Source organism: Syngnathus floridae, chromosome 5 (genome assembly GCF_059516105.1).
Source record: "Syngnathus floridae isolate MCC-2025c chromosome 5, RoL_Sflo_1.0, whole genome shotgun sequence".
Taxonomy (NCBI): domain Eukaryota; kingdom Metazoa; phylum Chordata; class Actinopteri; order Syngnathiformes; family Syngnathidae; genus Syngnathus; species Syngnathus floridae.
Genome location: NC_142417.1, coordinates 16,207,629 through 16,225,511, shown reverse-complemented (window position 1 = coordinate 16,225,511; position 17,883 = coordinate 16,207,629). Strand labels below are relative to the sequence as shown.

Here is a 17,883-nt window from a genome sequence, read left to right as displayed (position 1 = left end):
ATTTGTCCCGACACCAGTGGTATGTTGGAAATTCCTGTTGGAAGTGCATTTTTATTTCTAAATATGTCTCTTGGTACACAATTGTTGTTGGCTGCTGACATTTTAAGACAATAGTTTAAACTAAATGTTGCAACACAAGCATAGGAGCAGAACAAATTACTGTTCAAGGACCTATTTTACATTACTTTCGAGTGGTCTGTGTTATCTCACAGTGTCCAAAAGTAAACCAGCTTTCAAATAAAAGCAAATCAATTATTCCGTTATACTTTCAAAGCCCCTGGACTATTAGATCAAGCAGCGATAATCAGTTATGACATGGTAACAACAGCTAAGAATAGAAATGGCCTCTCCTGCTGTGATCTGTTATTTTCAGGTGTTGGCTTTCTCAGCCTTAGGGTGTTGGTCTGACTGCTCATTATTTTGGTGTTCTACATTATGGTTTTGTTGGTCATGAGACTTAGGCTGTGTCCACAGAAACAAATTTAAATGTGCATAACCACAATTTTTTTTATTTATTTTTTAACCGTTTCAGTGTTTTGCCACAATAGAACCAGTGTTTTCGGAGTCCAAATATGATTCCACTTTAAACTGGGTGAATAAATCTGTAGCGAATATGCATAAAGAGCTGCCGGCTGTTACGGATTGTCTGCATTTTATCACCGATTGCTAACTTGTTACGCTTGTAATACTTATTTTACGGATGTATAAAAAAAAATGTACAATAGACTATGTTTGACATCACACCAATTGCAGGCGAGATATTATTACACTGGGCCGCTCAAGTAAATCAACTGTATGTGCAGTTAAAACTAGCAGATGAGTCAGACATTTTAGCCAAATATTACATTTATACTCTATAGTCTTAGCAGAGTCATATCAGCAGCAAGGAATAAGAGCAGCGATATGGAATGAAGGTTCATTGCTGGATTATTATATCTAATAATGCATAGAAAACCATTGTGTGCTAACAAGAGCTTTGTCCTTCATAGAACAACAAACACCATTAAATGTTATTGTATTTGGTTTTTACTATGGGAATATGCCACAGAGTAATTAATATTTGTACTTATTTACTTGTAAATATTTCTTAAAATGGCCAGTGACACTAATAAGTGAGACACACACCTTCTCAAAAAGCCAAACTTTAGTCTCGTCAGTCCAACAGTCCTATTCTTCCAGTAGTCTTCAGCTTCATTAGATGTTTGTTTTTTTTCTACCCAAAAGTAAGATGAGGCTTAGTTTTTTTTCTCCCTTTTAAACATTGACCTCACCAAAGGAGGCCTGCAGTTCCTTGCATTGTGACCTCTTCAATGACTCGTTGCTGTGCTCTTGGGGTCATTTTTGTAGGCCAGCCACTGTTTAAAATGTAAAATTTATTAATAATGGCTCTCACTGTGGTTGATGGGCGTTTTAAAGTTTTAGAAATTGCTTTGTAACCCTTTCCAGAATTATGTCAACGTGTTATGATTTGAATGATTTCTTGAACGAGCAGGTCAAGAGATAATCAGAATTGCGTGTGGTCAGTGAAAATGAACTCAGCTTTCCCCAAAATGCAATTCGCCATAGTTAATTCACAATTTCACAAAGGCCACATGTATTTTATCACACAGGGTTCGGTAGTGCTCAATAATTTTTTCTTCATTAATGAATAAAGTCCATTTAAAAAAATGCCCATTGACTTGCTGAAGCGATGCAATGCAAAGAAAGAAATTCCCCAAACTATTGACACTTCGTTAATTTAAATATATCTGTTCACAATTAAATTACACATGTTGATGTGGAAAATGCAATGTATTTCAGATTTAACCTTCATCTTCTCTATCGTCTGTGGTTATGTATGTGAATCAATATCACGTGCAATCAGTTCACTTTGTTTCTTAATACAAGAACAACTTCTGCACATTTTACAGTTCGTGGTCACAGTGGGCTTTTAATAATTTGCCCTGCAGCTGGGACTTCATGGGAATAATATGAGCACGATATACAGTATTTAACTACATTTTCAGGCCTGAAGCTTTTTAAGTAGATAAGAAGTGGATCTGGTTTTGATCCACGTGAAACAGATCTTTCCAAAGCTGTGGGTTGATCCTTAAATCTTCAGCAAATACTGATAACTGCAGCTTGACTGCGGGTGTGACTGAGTGATACAATTCATGTGCATCTTTGTCCAAGTGCGGTGACCTTTTCTGCTAAGATTTGCGCCTATTTTTGCCATTCGTGGTGCATGTTTGTAAGGAAGGGCACAAAGGGAATAAGATTGGTATTTGCGCAACAGCCTGTGCTGAGTGGAGCGCTAACTGGAGCAGGAGAATGGCGCTGTTCGGCGTGGTTCATGGCTGTTATTCCTACAGGCCGTGAGTGTGAAAAGAGCTAATACCATCTGACAGTTCTGGAGCAAGAAGAGGACGGCTGTACAAAAAAGGAGGAGAGAGAGAAGAGTGAACGGGAGGTAGGCTAAAGAGATGGGTGGGGGTGGGGGTGAGAGCATATGAAGGGCTATGTTAGATGAGCAAGAAGAGAGGATGAGCTTGATATGGACAAAGAAGGGATAAAGAATATGGGAGGGGAAGGGCTAATGAGGTAATACCGCTGGGACCTTGACTGTCAGCGGTTGTAGAAAATGGCCTCTGATAGTTGTTGCTTTTTAATTTTATATTGAAAAGGATGTGTCTTGTGCCGGCCTAAAAAAAAAAAAAAAAAAAAAAACCACAAGCTCTTGATGTTCAAACGTTCTCTGTCTAATCTGGCAGGGACACATACATGTAATTTTTTGTTACCATTGGCTAATTTCCATATATATATGGGGACACTGTTTTGCCAACAACAGAAAAAACAGGAAGGAACGTTAGCTCCCTCTTGATTTTAAAAAACAAAACTTTTTTCGATTTGTTGAGCTAACTTTTCACAACAGCTTTTGTTTATTATTAAAAGTATTTATTTATTTAGTATTTATTAGTATTTATTTACTTTTGTGGTTGGGTACGTTTCAGGTTCTGTACTTCAGTGCTTTTGATGGTTGCGCTTTTTCGGCAGCATGCGTGAGGCAGCACTGAGCGTGAGGCAGCACTGAGCGTGATGGAGGGAATGTCAACTCTATTTGACTGTTGCCACTTGACGACCACGGGCGTTCGTGTTGTTTGCGCCTGTAATGGGCAGCATTTTTCACAGCCCCATTTTGTTCAGCAGATATGTTCGCACTGTTGTAAAGTCTGCACTGGTGCGACTGAAGTATGGCTGATTGTAGAGGTGAAGACGAGCGCGGAAATGTGCCTCCAACTGTGAATTGAAATTGAAGCAGATTTCTATGGGTCTGGAGAATAGAACCATTCTTTCTTAGTCTCTCTATTTGTAAATGGAAGCTGGCGCTAATTGTTTACAAATTTAGCTAAGGCAGACACCTTTGATCCACTGGTGAAAGCAGACTTTGAATATCTCCTTTTTCATCTATTACTGCTTCAAACAAGGCAGGTGGAATGATAGTTGTTGCGTTTGTATTGCCAATGTTTTGTGTGATATTTTCTGTTGTATTGTTATTTTGTTATATGTTTTTGTAAAGCGCTTTGTTACGATGAAAGCTGTTGTGAAAGTGCCATATTAATAAAGATGTTTTGTATTGTATTGTATTTATTCAAACAAGTCAAATCAGTTCTTGTTCCTGTGTGAGTTTGAAATGTCCAACCGTCGTGGAATGCAACTCGTGTTTGGTGCAGATTGCGAGTCGTGTTAGTGTTTGCTTCTTATGATCCTCTCCGTTTTATAGATGAACCACAAAGGTATAATATTACAGTCGTAGTATATTACAAAATATAGGATAAATATTCAGGTACAATGCATCTTTATTTACATTTCACGTTCACAACGGCTTTTGCCGTAACAAAGCGCTTTACAAAATCCTTAAATAATACAACAGAACAAGCATCTGATCTGAAGCATCTAATCTCTCTGATTGAGCCTTTTCGTTTGTACATGATACGGTAAATACGTCTCTGTGTTTTAAGTTTGTGAGCGCTTGACAGTTGGAGATTTAAACGGCTGTATATGTTGTGTTTCACAACAGTTTTAAGCAGCATTTATAATTCCTGTGGATGAAATGGATAAGCGTCCACTCTGTTGCCAACATGCACCGAGCGGCTACACAGCGCACGAAAGTTAGAGAATGGAGTCAATCAAGGAAGTTGCCTCAAATTTGCACACGTCCTTTTTTAAATGACAAATATCAAGACTCGAATATTTATTTATTCATTGCATGAGAAGGATTTCACTGGCTGATGAGTGTCACAGATGGTCTTCAGCCTTTGTGCGACTGCAGAAGTGCCCTGTCAGAGTTGGAAAGCTTTAGCTAATAATTATGGTTTCATTTAAAATTTTCAAAGTATTTAGGAATCTTATGGTAAATGCTCCTGTTATTTTCTTAGCTCTATTTAACAAAGAAAAAAATCTGTTGTATTCAAATCATCCATCCATCCATCCATTTTCTGAACCGCTTAGTCCCCACGGGGATCGTGGGTGTGCCGGAGCCTATCCCAGCCGTCATCGGGCAGTAGGCGGGGGACACCCTGAACCGGTTGCCAGCCAATCGCAGGGCACACCGAGACAAACAACCATTTGCACTCACACTCACACCTAGGGACAATTTGGAGTCTTCAATCGGCCTACCAAGCATGTTTTTGGGAAGTGGGAGGAAACCAGAGTGCCCGGAGAAAACCCACGCGGGCCCGGAGAGAACATGCAAACTCCACACAGGGAGGGCCGGAGGTGGAATCGAATCCACACCCTCCTGACTGTGAGGCGGACGTGCTACCCAGTGCTCCACCGAGCCGCCCCCTCTGTATATAATGTAATGTAAAATAATGTGTATTATAATATACACTACTGTTCAAAAGGGTCACCAAGACAATTTAGTGTTTTCCATGAAAACTAACATAATTCCACAAGGGGTTTCAAAGGGTTTCTAATCATCCATTAGCCTTCTAACACAATTAGCAGACATAAAGAATATTTCTTTGAAATGGGCCTTTATACACAGAGGTAAATATTGCCTTATAAAAGACATTTGCAGCCAGAATAGTCATTTACCACATTAACAATGTATAGAGTGTATTCCTGATTAGCTGAATGTTATCCTCGATGAAAAAAATAGCTATTTTAGTTTAAAAACAAGGACATTTCTTAATTGACCTCAAACTTTTGAACGGTAGTGTAAGATAAAATAATAATTAGGGCTGCAACTATGGCTTAAAATGGAGCCATTTTCCTTGGCTTGCATTGGTAGACAATAAGGTTTGCACTGTCACGTCACCAACCAGGCTGGTTTTCTGGCCCCTTCGTGCTTTGGCGAGTTCAAAGGAAGTAAAAACATTTCTCCCCTTTCTAACGAAAAGCTGAAACAATTTCAACACCACACACTCCCAGTTGCTGTCCGGACATTGTCAAAGCTACATGATGATTAGTCCAACAGCTAAGATATATCACTCTCTGAACATGCTCCTCCAGAAGATTTTTCCTCAGCAAGTCTCAGAAGTAAGGCTAAAGCCTCCGTAGCTGTCATTTTTGCCATCACAAAGCATAAAAACAAACAAACAAACAAACAAAAAAAAAAAACAAACAAACAACAGAGCAGGAGAAAAAAATGAAATTGTAGCAAATTAAAAGGAAAGGGAAAGGGAAATATGTACACTCCCTGTAAAATGCATGCGGTCAATTTGACTGCTATGGTCATTCAAGGTAGAAACACCTAGATCTCCTTTGTATTTTAAAATCTTAATTATGGAACAATCTTAGAATAAAATATGCACAGATTTAGAAAAAGTCAGGGTCCTTATTGGCTCATAAGTTTATTTTTAACCACGTTAATATGTTGCAAAATTTGAAAACAGTAAAAATAACTGCCTTGAATGCAGTGGTCCTTAACCTTGTTGGAGGTACCGAACCCCACCAGTTTCATATGCGCATTCACCGAACCCCTCTTTGGTGAAGAGTTTGAATTTTTTTCAAATTCAAGACATCACTGTTTTTACTGGTGCACAAAATGAGCAGTGCATGAACATCCCCTTGTTCAAAGAACAAAACTAACACAATGAATGAGCTCACAACAAATTACACACCTGCAAATCAGTTTGACTTCTGCTGTTGCCTTTGCGAGACTAGTTCACATATGCGTCGTTACGAATTTACACAATATATCAGGTATGTTCGGACCTCTGCAGTGGAGGCTCTGCCGAACCCCTGAGACCGACTCACCAATCGAGCGCAGTCGATCGAACCCAGGTTAAGAACCACTGCTTTAATGTATTCAAGTCATAAAATTACTTTGCAGGTTCTTTAAATATCCTACATTCACCTCAGTTTATGCACCAAACTAGATAACAACCACAAAGCTTTTGGTGACTTCCGAGTGACAACAAGCATATGTCTGTGTGTCATGTCTGTAATAATGGGTTTGGTTGGCAGCAGGTATCCACAGAGCCTTTCAAAGAATCTGCTGCTGATGCTCAAGCGGGAATCCAACTTGTCAAATTATAGTGGGCTCCCATTTCACATGCCCCTCCATCCCCCTCTATCTGCGCTTGTGCGTGTCTGTATGTGTGCCTGCACATGTGTGGCTTCAACAGTTAAATATCACACTACATTGAATAAATACAAACGTGTTCTACACCATAATTAACAGTATTATAATATAAATGCCTGAAAATTGCTCTTTGTTTAAAATTACATTCAATCGTTCAGTTGTATCACTGGATTGACAGTTTCTTTGTCAAACAATAGCAATGTGCTCATCTCCACTTTATACTTGGGGAGAACATGCAAACTCCACACAGGGAGAGCCGGAGGTGGAATCGAACCCGCACCCATCCTAACTGTGAGGCGGACGTGCTACCCAGTGCCCCACCGAGCCGCCTACAATAATAATTCACTTTTAAAATACCTGAGTAATAAAATGGATGGATGAATTATGATCACAATTAAGTATAAAGTCTCCTTTGTAATATATTACTCCTTGTAGCATGTAACAGTACCCAAAAGGAGGAGTTTCTTTGCATTGAGGTTTATGCAAAGAGCTCACGTAATTATATCGTTGCTTTTTGGTGAAGTGAATGAGTGTTCCGTCTGTACGACTGGTCTTTGAATGCACCCCGCTTCAATGGCAGAACGCGGATGAATTTAAAGACATCAAATGAGAATAATCCTTTATAAAAATTAAAAGTGACTGACGCAAACGTGAATTCTTCATGTTTTTATTGAAAACAACATAGTGCTGACGCCGTACGACCGTACGGCATCGGTTTTTCGCTTTCCAAACAAGGCGTGCGCGCTCCCGCGGCAGGGGGAACAAAATCTCACGGGGGAACCAAATCGAGCTCAACACCTGCCCGCCAAAACTGAATAAATTGTATTATTGAACTTTTTTGGGGGTCATTTTCCCTGCAATTAGTATGTTTCCCCCAATAGATGGGGAAGCGCCCGCCCGCGTATTTACTCCCGGAAGCCGTGTCAGAAAGCTCGGTGCACACTCACAAGTGCGTGTACGTACTAAGTAGTACGGACCCGGCGCTGTCTGCGCTCAATTTCCATCAGTGCCGAATTTCGAGTGTGGGCTATGACGTCAGCAATCTCGTAATTCGCGCGCTGAGCTTTCAGATATAGTTTTACATTAATGCCACCCACAAACCTTCACCTGGAATCCTTCCACTAAAATGAGTGGCTCGAGGAAAAGAAAGGTGGACACTGAGTGCCGAGTGTTTAAAAAAAAAAGAGAGGACAATCTGGCTCGACCTACGTGTGTGAGCAGACGTTCCGCCACATGAACATCAACAAAGCCCGTCACAGCTCTAGGTTAACCGACCGACACCTCGGCTCTATCCTAAGAATTACCACAACAAATTTTACTCCAGACCATGATGCACTAGCAAAAAAGGGAGACCAACAATACTATTGATTTCTTTATTACTTTATTTAGAAATATTCTTTCACCGATTCTTCAAGATGATGTATTTGGTCAGAATGTTTGCCGTTTGATGTGATTTCGCCTCATTAGATAAACATATTTCATAAATCTGACCTGCGGACCTGATGGAAACTATTATTTATAATAACAGTATCATATTTAATGAGAATCACTGATAGTAGTTTTTTGGTGAAATATTTTTTTAATGCTGTTAATAAATGCATTTGTTTTCAAAAAGCTTTTTTGAATATCCATGCTTTACTACCTACTAAAAGTACAAGCCTTTTATGCAATGACCTTTACATGTCATTTCTATTACTTCACACAAACACTACATACATCTGCTCCTGGTTCGGACCCCCGATCAAAATTTAGAACCAAACCAAAGAGGGTAAAAAATGGTAGCAGGAGTGAGGCACAGTCATAATGTTAGAAGAGAGCCAATTCTCGAGGGTTACCTCTAAATTGGTGTAACAAAATCAATATCTGTTGTATGTAAGTATGTAAGTTAGCAACAAAAGACAGGCTTGTGGGTTTTGAAATAACTTATTAGCAGTACAGAAAATTGATGTAAAATGATGGAACGATGGATGGATGGATGGATGGATGGATGGATGGATGGATGGATGGATGGATGGATGGATGGATGGATGGATGGATGGATGGATGGATGGATGGACGGACGGACGAACGGACTGACGGACGGATGGACGGGTGGATGGACGGATGGATCGATGTTTAGCACCATAGCTTCTGAAGCAAATGGGCTGAACACAGTTTTTTAAAGGGACATTGTGTAGAGATGTTTGATTTGTCAATGTTTATTCATTTTAAAAACCCACTATTAATTTCAGTATCCTTTAACATCATCGGACATTTTTCAATATCACCGTACTCCCACTACCGCATTTTCCGCACCATAAGGCGCTTCGGGTTAAAAGGCACAGACTCAATTGCGGGAACTTTTCTATACTTAGTTTACACATAGGGCGCACTGCATTATAGGGCGCATGCATGTCATGACTTACGGTAAACATTTAAACATAACAAGAGTGAGACAGTGAGTTTAGTTGAACATAATTCTACTATTAAACAATGTAGTCTACTGTACTCACATTATTGTTAATCGATATTCACACACAAATCCATCAAAGTCCTTCTCTTCTTAAACAGTCGGGCAAGTTCGCCATTAAACATGACAAGTTCCCTCTCGTCATTGTCTCGTCTACGTCACATTGGCAATGATCCCGGCTTGAATTGTGCCTAGTAAGCATGTCTCGTTGTTGATGCCATTTTAGAGTGTCCTAATGCTGTTTTCTTTGCACAAACGATAGTATTTTTGTGTCAATGGCAGCGGAGGGATGTATTCTATTACCAACAGTCCTCTGATTGGTTTACTGCCCGATCCAAGTCGAATGTAATGTCCTCTGATTGGTTATGCCTACATATTATGTCAACAACATTTACAGATTCTGGAATTCAGTCCACACAAAAGACGCACCTTATTAAAAGGTGTAGCTTTAGTTTTTGAGAAAATTAAAAGGTTTTATGTGCGCCTTATGGTGTGGAAAATACGGTAATCGCTAATTCTATTACGTGCGTTGAGCCTCATCGTACAGGACGCTGATGTGTTTTGGCTGGCATCTTTCAGCTATGAAAATCTGATAAGAAATTAGGTGGATCAATGACTCCAGCATGGGTTACAAATGCAATGCACTTCGCTCGTCACTTGTGTGAAGACTAAAAGTCGTGTGTGATGACCCATTTGCTTTCATGTCTGCTGAAGAAATTAATGGAAGGCTTGCAGAGTGTGGTCCCTTTGAGGCACTTTGCTTCAAAATGAATGCACTTCGAATTTAGCTCATTTTAGTAATTCACCAGAAGATGGTGTTGAAAACAATTCACATTTCTCTTTAAATTTGAGCTTGAACTATTCCGGATTGTTTATATCTTGTTATAGAAACATGAGTTTGTTATGGTCGTAACCTGTTAGTTCTGGGTATTTAAAAAAAATGTATTGGTCACATTGTCAACCCACCCCTTCCACCGGGGACATAAGCGTCGCTATGGAAGCTGCGCGTATGCCAGTGGATGAGTCCAAAGTTAACTTGACACTGATTGCTGGTAATTTTAATTGATTCATATAAACAGGGAGTGCAGCCACCCAAAATAAAGCTTCATTTGAAGATTGGTATGTCCATTAATGCCCAGACAAGTGCTGTAGACAACTTTATCCATCATTAAATAACAAAGATCATCATACTGCACAACAAGACTAATTCTACTTGTTCGAATATGCCAAAGTGAAGCACAGCTAATGCTGAATGACATTTTAAATGATTGTTTTTACATTGTTTTTGTCTTTAAAATATTCAAGTTTTTATTTAAAAAAACTAATTTTGCGTGTCCGTGTGTGTGTGCGATTGTGAGTGCATGTGCATTGTCAGAATGTCAGTCCAAAGTAAATGTTTTTTATTGATTTATTCCTCGAAGAATTAATTTTAATGTCTTCAATACAATGCCTTTGTATTACTGAGCTCAGTACATAGTCATATTTAATAATGCAATTGTACTAATAATTCATATTTATTTCGAATTATTTATAGTACCTTAGCATTTCTGTACTTTGCACATTCACTGGTAAACCAGGTATTGACTTGTTAACAATGGAAACAAAACTAAACAAATTTTCAGTATAACGGCCATAGTGAGGAATGAATATTAATGGTGCTGACAGCTTATTTCCCACCAGAGTTTGGCCAGCAATGGAAAAACACCACATGGAAATATTAAAAAGCTCTGACTTCTAATTTAGATCTTGGTGGTTTCTGAGCGTTGGTAAAAAAAGAGGATGGTCACGGGTTAAAACATAAGAAGGCAGAGAGGAGTCTTTATCAGTCAATTAGCTGTCATTTATAACTCAGAATGGGCTGCTTGGCAGTCTCTCAAGTCTCTCCCTGCTCCTCTTAAATGAGCTGGAATTTGGGAGCAACCGCTTGAGTTCAAACTCCTATCGGATCAATTCTGAGAGATCTACTGTTTGTTATAGACTGCCCTCTTGTGGTACAGTTAGTGCTGACATCAACCTAAAACCACGACCTTCCTGGTGATTGTGGCAAAGCTGCAGAATGACTGAGAGAAAAACACAGATTTATGGAATACACTGCCAATTCTTTATTATAACTTCTTATTTAAAACTGGAGCAGGAATTAGCATTTTGTTTGTGTGTGTGTGTGTGTGTGGGAGGGGGGTCATGAGTATGATATACTACATACTAAATTTTAAACCTTATAATAACAATTCACAAATTCATTTATTGCAATAATATATCTCAACTGCATCTACATTTGTTCGTGTATATTCTTGTACTTTTTATTCGTCTATTAGTCTGATCCTTATTGATTAATATTGATGAAGCAATATTTAATGCACGCACGAGCACACACACGCACACACACACACACACAGATTCAATGTTTTTTTTTGTATTCCAGGAATTGAAAAGGAAACACTGAAATTACATTTTGTGAATGAAGGGGTTTCGGTAAAACATTTTTACACAGAAAAGTCAGTATATTATGTGATAAAATATATTTAACTCTGTTTCTATAGGCTTCTCTTTTGGATTATACAGAATACAAATTCATACCCAGTAATGGTTTGGTAACAGAATCTAAATAAGCCTCAATATATTTGTGTCAAGATTAAATGATGATTAAATGATTCAAGAGTAAATGAGTAACGCTTGTGGAAAAGGATTGCACAACACTGTCAAAAGTAACATCAGCTTTGCTTGGGCTAACAACATTTCTGAGGTCTCTTATATTATGAATTATAATATAAGTTCACCAAAACAACAACAACTACAAAAATACTATTTTATTTGTGTTTCAGCACAACTTTGTTTATTTATTTCCCCTCATGAGATTTATTTATTTATTTATTTATTTATTTATTTATACTTGAATTCAATGCATATTGGTATTTTAACATCTATTCAACATTCATCTTATAGGCAAAGCTTTTCATGAAATGATTCTTTGAGCCTTAGTATTTTGCTATTTCTTTTTTTTTTTCAATGTCTTTGTTGGTCTAATGCTCATATGCAGTAATACCCAGTATTGTGTTGCTCATGTATTATGTTTAGAAGATGAATTGGTTTTAATGATACAATAGGGTTGACCTTCAGCAGAAGCCTTGATAGAAGGCACATTTTACTGTTGATTTAAAAAAACTCTTTTGGATCATTGACTCAACCATGTACTTTATGTATCTTTTTTTTTTTTTTTTTAAATAAAGGTTATATTGGGTCTGGGTATGCAGAAGAGGGAAATAATCCACTCTAATAAATTCAAACAACTTATTTTTAATTTTCCACAAATTACCTGTCGATTAAGTTGGTTAGTCTCTGTCTGCACAAAAGCAGACATATTGCATTTTTTCACAATTCCCAGGTATAATTACTTGTCTGTGACTAGTATTTGTCAAAGGACCCCAAATCTAAATAAAATATCAGTAAATGCTAAAAATCAACACTTTTTAGTAGCTAGGTTTTGGAAGTGTAGTGTTTCACACTGTAGTTTAGCGGTCATGGGTTCGAAGGGGCTCTGGATCATCACCAAGCCGAGTGCTGAGTCACAGGTGTTTGTGAGCTCACAAAATGCTACGCTTGTTCCTGTGTAATATGTACTATCTATTCAGGTTGAGGTCAAAATTCCAGTTTTTGAAAGATTCAGAATAACCCATTTACATGCATTAACGGACAGTCATTCACGCATTTAAATATCCCAGTGAATTGGCGACGCATGGATGTTGTGCTGCATGCCGCGGAGAAATCAAGGTATTCACACTTGGCTCATTGTGACCAGGATGACAAGCTTACCTCCTGTACTACTAAGACCAAGATTATTTGCAGATAGAGCAAAAGCATGAATAGAACAAGAACCAATGTCTCGTTCAATCGCAGTTATGTGACACAATATTTGGATCAGAAAAGAGGTAACCTAGGCGTTTTCTTTGGGTTTGAAAAAAAAAAGGGCCTATTTGGGATTTTGTGCATACCTACATGGCCTTCAAAAAAACATAATACTGTGAATATTCATGTTTTAAAGGGTTATTGACTGCATGTAAATGTAGTAACAATTCAAAACTTTTGCAGAGCCTCATAAAATGCTTTCATGTGGACGGGCTCAAGGGGAAAATAGTTCTACGTAGTGAGTTGCAATAAATTATAGCTTTAGTTACACTCCTGAGGTCATTGCCTCTTGGACTGCTCAGATCAAGGATAGGCTATCTGAATTATGAAAAAAAACATCACAATATTCGTTAGGCATTAAGGAATACTGAGGAATGACATAAATCCCTCAGTAGATGTAATATTGTGTATTGCATGTACGATCTAGTACAGGGGTGTCCAAACATTTTCAGCTCGCGAGCTACTTTTGAAATAACCAAGTCACAAAGATCTACCCACTTAAAAAATAATTTATTATATATACATATATATATATATATATATATATATATGTGTATATATATATATATATATATATATATATATGTATATATGTATATATATATATATATATATATATATATATATGTATATATATATATATATATATATATATATATGTATATATATATATATATATATATATATATATATATATATATATATATATATATATATATATATATATATATGGGAGGACTTTTTTTCACGTTGACATGTATATATATATATATATATATATATATATATATATATATATATATATATATATATATATATATATATATATGACAACATGAAAAAAAGTCCTCCCATTCCCTATGAAAGTGACACTTTTTAAAAAATCTTTTTACTATGTCCAGCTGCCCTTTTTATACACTTTCTTAAGTCAATCCATCCATTTTCTGAACCGCTTAGTCCCCACGGGGGTCGCGGGCGTGCTGGAGCCTATCCCAGCCGTCAACGGGCAGTAGGCGGGGGACACCCTGAACCGGTTGCCAGCCAATCGCAGGGCACACAGAGACAAACAACCATCCGCACTCGCACTCACACCTAGGGACAATTTGGAGTGCTCAGTCGGCCTACCAAGCATGTTTTTGGGATGTGGGAGGAAACCGGAGTGCCCGGAGAAAACCCACGCGGGCCCGAGGAGAACATGCAAACTCCACACAGGGAGAGCCGGAGGTGGAATCGAACCCGCACCCTCCTAACTGTGAGGCGGACGTGCTACCCAGTGTCCCACCGAGCCGCCCCTTTCTTAAGTTTAAGAGAAAAAACAGGGATCTGACAATTGGAGGGAACTCGCGAGCGTTAGTGTTGTGTTGTTAGCGCCGTTGTTTGCGCACGTGTCAAGTGCGAAAAACACTCAAAAACATTTTAATGTCACGCGATCGACCAGTAGTGGCTAGGCGATCGACCGGTCGATCGCGATCGACGTATTGGGCACCCCTGATCTAGTATGTACAGTAATAGGGTGGATTGCATCTTGTAGGGCTGTAGGCAATAGCTTATTGTTGGCAAAACCTTATCGTAATTTATTTGGAGATGGATGGTAAATGTCTTTGTAAAGCTTCTGATGCTTTTCTTTTACTGTAAATAGAGGTCCTTGACATTTTCATACAACCACAGTACAATTGTTTGTTTGTATGATTGGATGAGAACAGGTGCAGCGTGGCCTGTTCCTGTTTATCTTGAAGCTCTTTGTCTGAGAAGCAGAAAGGTTTCTCTTATGTGCAGGGGGGAAGGGAGCTTTAACAAAAGAAATACCCTTTGTTACTGTGATGCTTAGGGAAATGCTAAAAACAATACAAGAATCAACTTGTTTGTGCTTATTTTGAATCACAAGTGGTACAAATAAAAAAATCCATTCATTTAACAGGCATGTCTGTCAGAAGTAGGAAAATCCAGTTCTAAGATAAACATTTCAATACTTACCAGTGGCATGTTTAAACATACTGAACATATTTAAGATCATGTTTCAAGTCGCCGTATTCAGGCTATATTCTAAAAAACATCAAGTGTCTTACAAAACAAGGTATTATTCATTTGACTAATTTAGAATGAACTTTTAATGTCATATATATTTGATATTATGCTACGTATATTTCCTGGAGACAAATGTTTGTTTCATTTGGTTTTGAATTTTGTGAGCAATACATGAAAAATAAAAAACAATTGTACGATTTGAGCTATTTTAGCCAACTCCAGCCAAGAACAGACCCGCAATCTTTTAAATAGAATGGGAAATGATTTTGTTTTGAAGATACCATAGAAAATGGCATTTCCAACTGTTTAGTAAAAATCATTGCTTCTATAGTCCAAATGATGACTTATTTTGAAAACAGTGACATTGCATTAACAGCCACCTACTGTATACACATTTTTAACTACAATAATCCCAACAATTAATCCTTTTGATGGGTACAGAACAAATTACTCAACATTTTAACTGTTATTATTTAAAATAAAATAAATAAAATAAAATAAAAACTGACACATGACAGACATTTAGTAGTTGTCCTCACTCCCACCTACTTCAAGGTTAAAGGCAACATAGCTGATTATGCAGTTTATCCACATCGGAGGAAGGGTGCCGAAAGGTCAAGGGTGACATATGGCTGCTCAGGTTAGATTTCCTACTAGTATCGACAGCTAAGTTTGTTATTCAGGCTGAAAAAATGGGTTGGTTCTTTTCACAAGATAAATAATTGTTTCCATTCAAGTAAGCCCTGGTTGCGCTTGTGCTTATTGCGGCATATAAGGTTCACACTGCAACTCAATTACAATTTCTTTGCCCATATAAGGTCTGTATCTGATTCTTTTAAGAGGATCTGAAAGGCTCAATTCAGATTTTTTTCATTTATTCATTCATTTAATTTTTTTGTTGGTAGCATATTAGACAAACATAAGTTCATTCATTAGGCGTGGTCGTGGGTAGACGTCATCTTTAGCGACGTCTCCATGAAATGTGATGGAAAAGACTCACCTCATTCCCCCAAAATACTATTTCCACTTCTTGCCTTATCACTCCTCTGTGGAGATGAGATGATAAAAGGATAAGCCTGTGGCGCCAACTCACTTGACCACATTTACTTCTGTAAACATGTCATTGCGAGTGTCGCTTCTTTCTTCTGTGCATACGGGTCTTCTGTGCATCACTTTGGGAAAGCGCATGTTCACACACCGAATTGACTAAAGGTCGCATTTAAGATGGAATGTTAAAGCTTACGTACAGAAAAAAAGGGATTTCAAAAATCCAAATTGAGCATTAAGACCTATGGTGTGAATGTAGCCTGTTGGATTTTCACTTTTCATTGACAAACGAGAACTGCAAAGAATTGATCTCATTTTATACCCACGAGGGTTGCAGGCATGTTGAAGCCTATCCCAGTAGTCTTCAGGCGGTAGGCAAGGTTCACACTGAACGGGTCGCCATCTAATCGCAGGGCACATTTAGACAAACAACTATTCACACTAACAATCGTACCTATGGCCAAATTGGCTTAGCATGTGTGTTTTTTTTTAATATATAATATATATATATATATATATTATATATATATACTATGTGTGTGTGTATGTATTTATTTATTTATGTATATATATTTATGTATGTATGCATATATATATATATATATATATATATATATATATATATATATATATATATATATATATATATATATATACATATATATGCGTATATATATATATATATATATATATATATATATATATATATATATATATATATATATATATATATATATATATATATATATATTTCGTATTTTTCGGACCAAAAGTCGCTCCGGAGTACAAGTCGCATCAGCCATAAAATTACAATAAAGAGGAAAAAAAACATATATAAATTGCACCGGAGTTTAAGTCGCATTTTGGGGGAAATTTATTTGACAAAATCCAACACCAAGAACAGACATGAACCAGAACAACAGGCTCAACGATACGGTATGCTAACGTGACATAAACACAAACGAGGAGCTGAGAACAAGCCTGACGTAACATTAACAGTTATTCAAACAATTATAACATAAATAACACGTTTATCAAACCATCTGTGTCACTCCAAATCATTAAATCCATCGATCGAATTCGTTGTCCTTTTTGTAAACAATGCCGCGTGTGCAGCGCGCCCTGACATCGGACTCGTCGTCAGTTGCAGTTCAAATTATTACACAGGCCCATATAACAATATATAAACTATATATCAAATAACAATAATATGAACAACAGTTTTACCGAACCATCCGTGTCACTCCAAATCATTAAATCCATCGGAATCTTCGTCTTGTGTCACTTAAAAAAAAAAAAAAACAGCTGTTGACGCCGGAACTACGTGCACCGCTGCCGTCAGACAAGATGTATCAAATAAATGTAATATGACAATATTTTTATTGAACCATCCGTGTCACTCCAAACCATTAAATCCATCGGAATCTTTGTCTTGTGTCACTTAAAAAAACAAAAACAAAAAACAGCTGTTGATGCCGGAACTACATGCGCCGCTGACGTCAGACAAGATGTATCAAATAAATGTAATATAGACAATAATTTTAACGAACCATCCGTGTCACTCCAAATCATTAAATCCATCGGAATATTCATCCTCTGTGTGAATAAAATAAAAATAAAAAAACAGCTGTTGACTCCGGACTTACGTGCGCCGCTGACGTCAGCCTCATCATCAGTCTCGTCATCAGCCTCGTCATCAGCCTCGTCGTCAGTTGTGGTTCCAATTATTCCACAGATCTACGTATATAACTATATTGTAGCGTTACCAAAGTACCAGGCAAGATGTGGGTTTGGTAACCGGCTCTTTATTTCACAAAACAAGAGCCCGACGTGTGTGTGCTCCAAGCAAGCGCCCTGGATCGCTGATTCTGACAAGCATTACGACACAGTA

At 37.7% G+C, this 17,883-nt stretch overlaps 1 protein-coding gene and 1 long non-coding RNA gene across 3 annotated transcripts in view; both read left to right on the top strand.

Annotated features, from left to right (window-relative positions):
• LOC148398407 (uncharacterized) overlaps positions 1–3,728 on the top strand; it is a 37,120-nt gene extending 33,392 nt beyond the window's left edge. The window contains exons 2-3 of the long non-coding RNA XR_015858595.1: positions 2,352–2,449; positions 2,991–3,728. This is a non-coding gene — a long non-coding RNA (uncharacterized LOC148398407). The remainder of the gene's footprint in view (positions 1–2,351; positions 2,450–2,990) is intronic.
• Positions 1–17,883, top strand: part of nr6a1a (nuclear receptor subfamily 6, group A, member 1a) — a 125,651-nt gene that overhangs the window by 66,552 nt on the left and 41,216 nt on the right. The gene's annotated exons all lie outside the window — the stretch shown is intronic.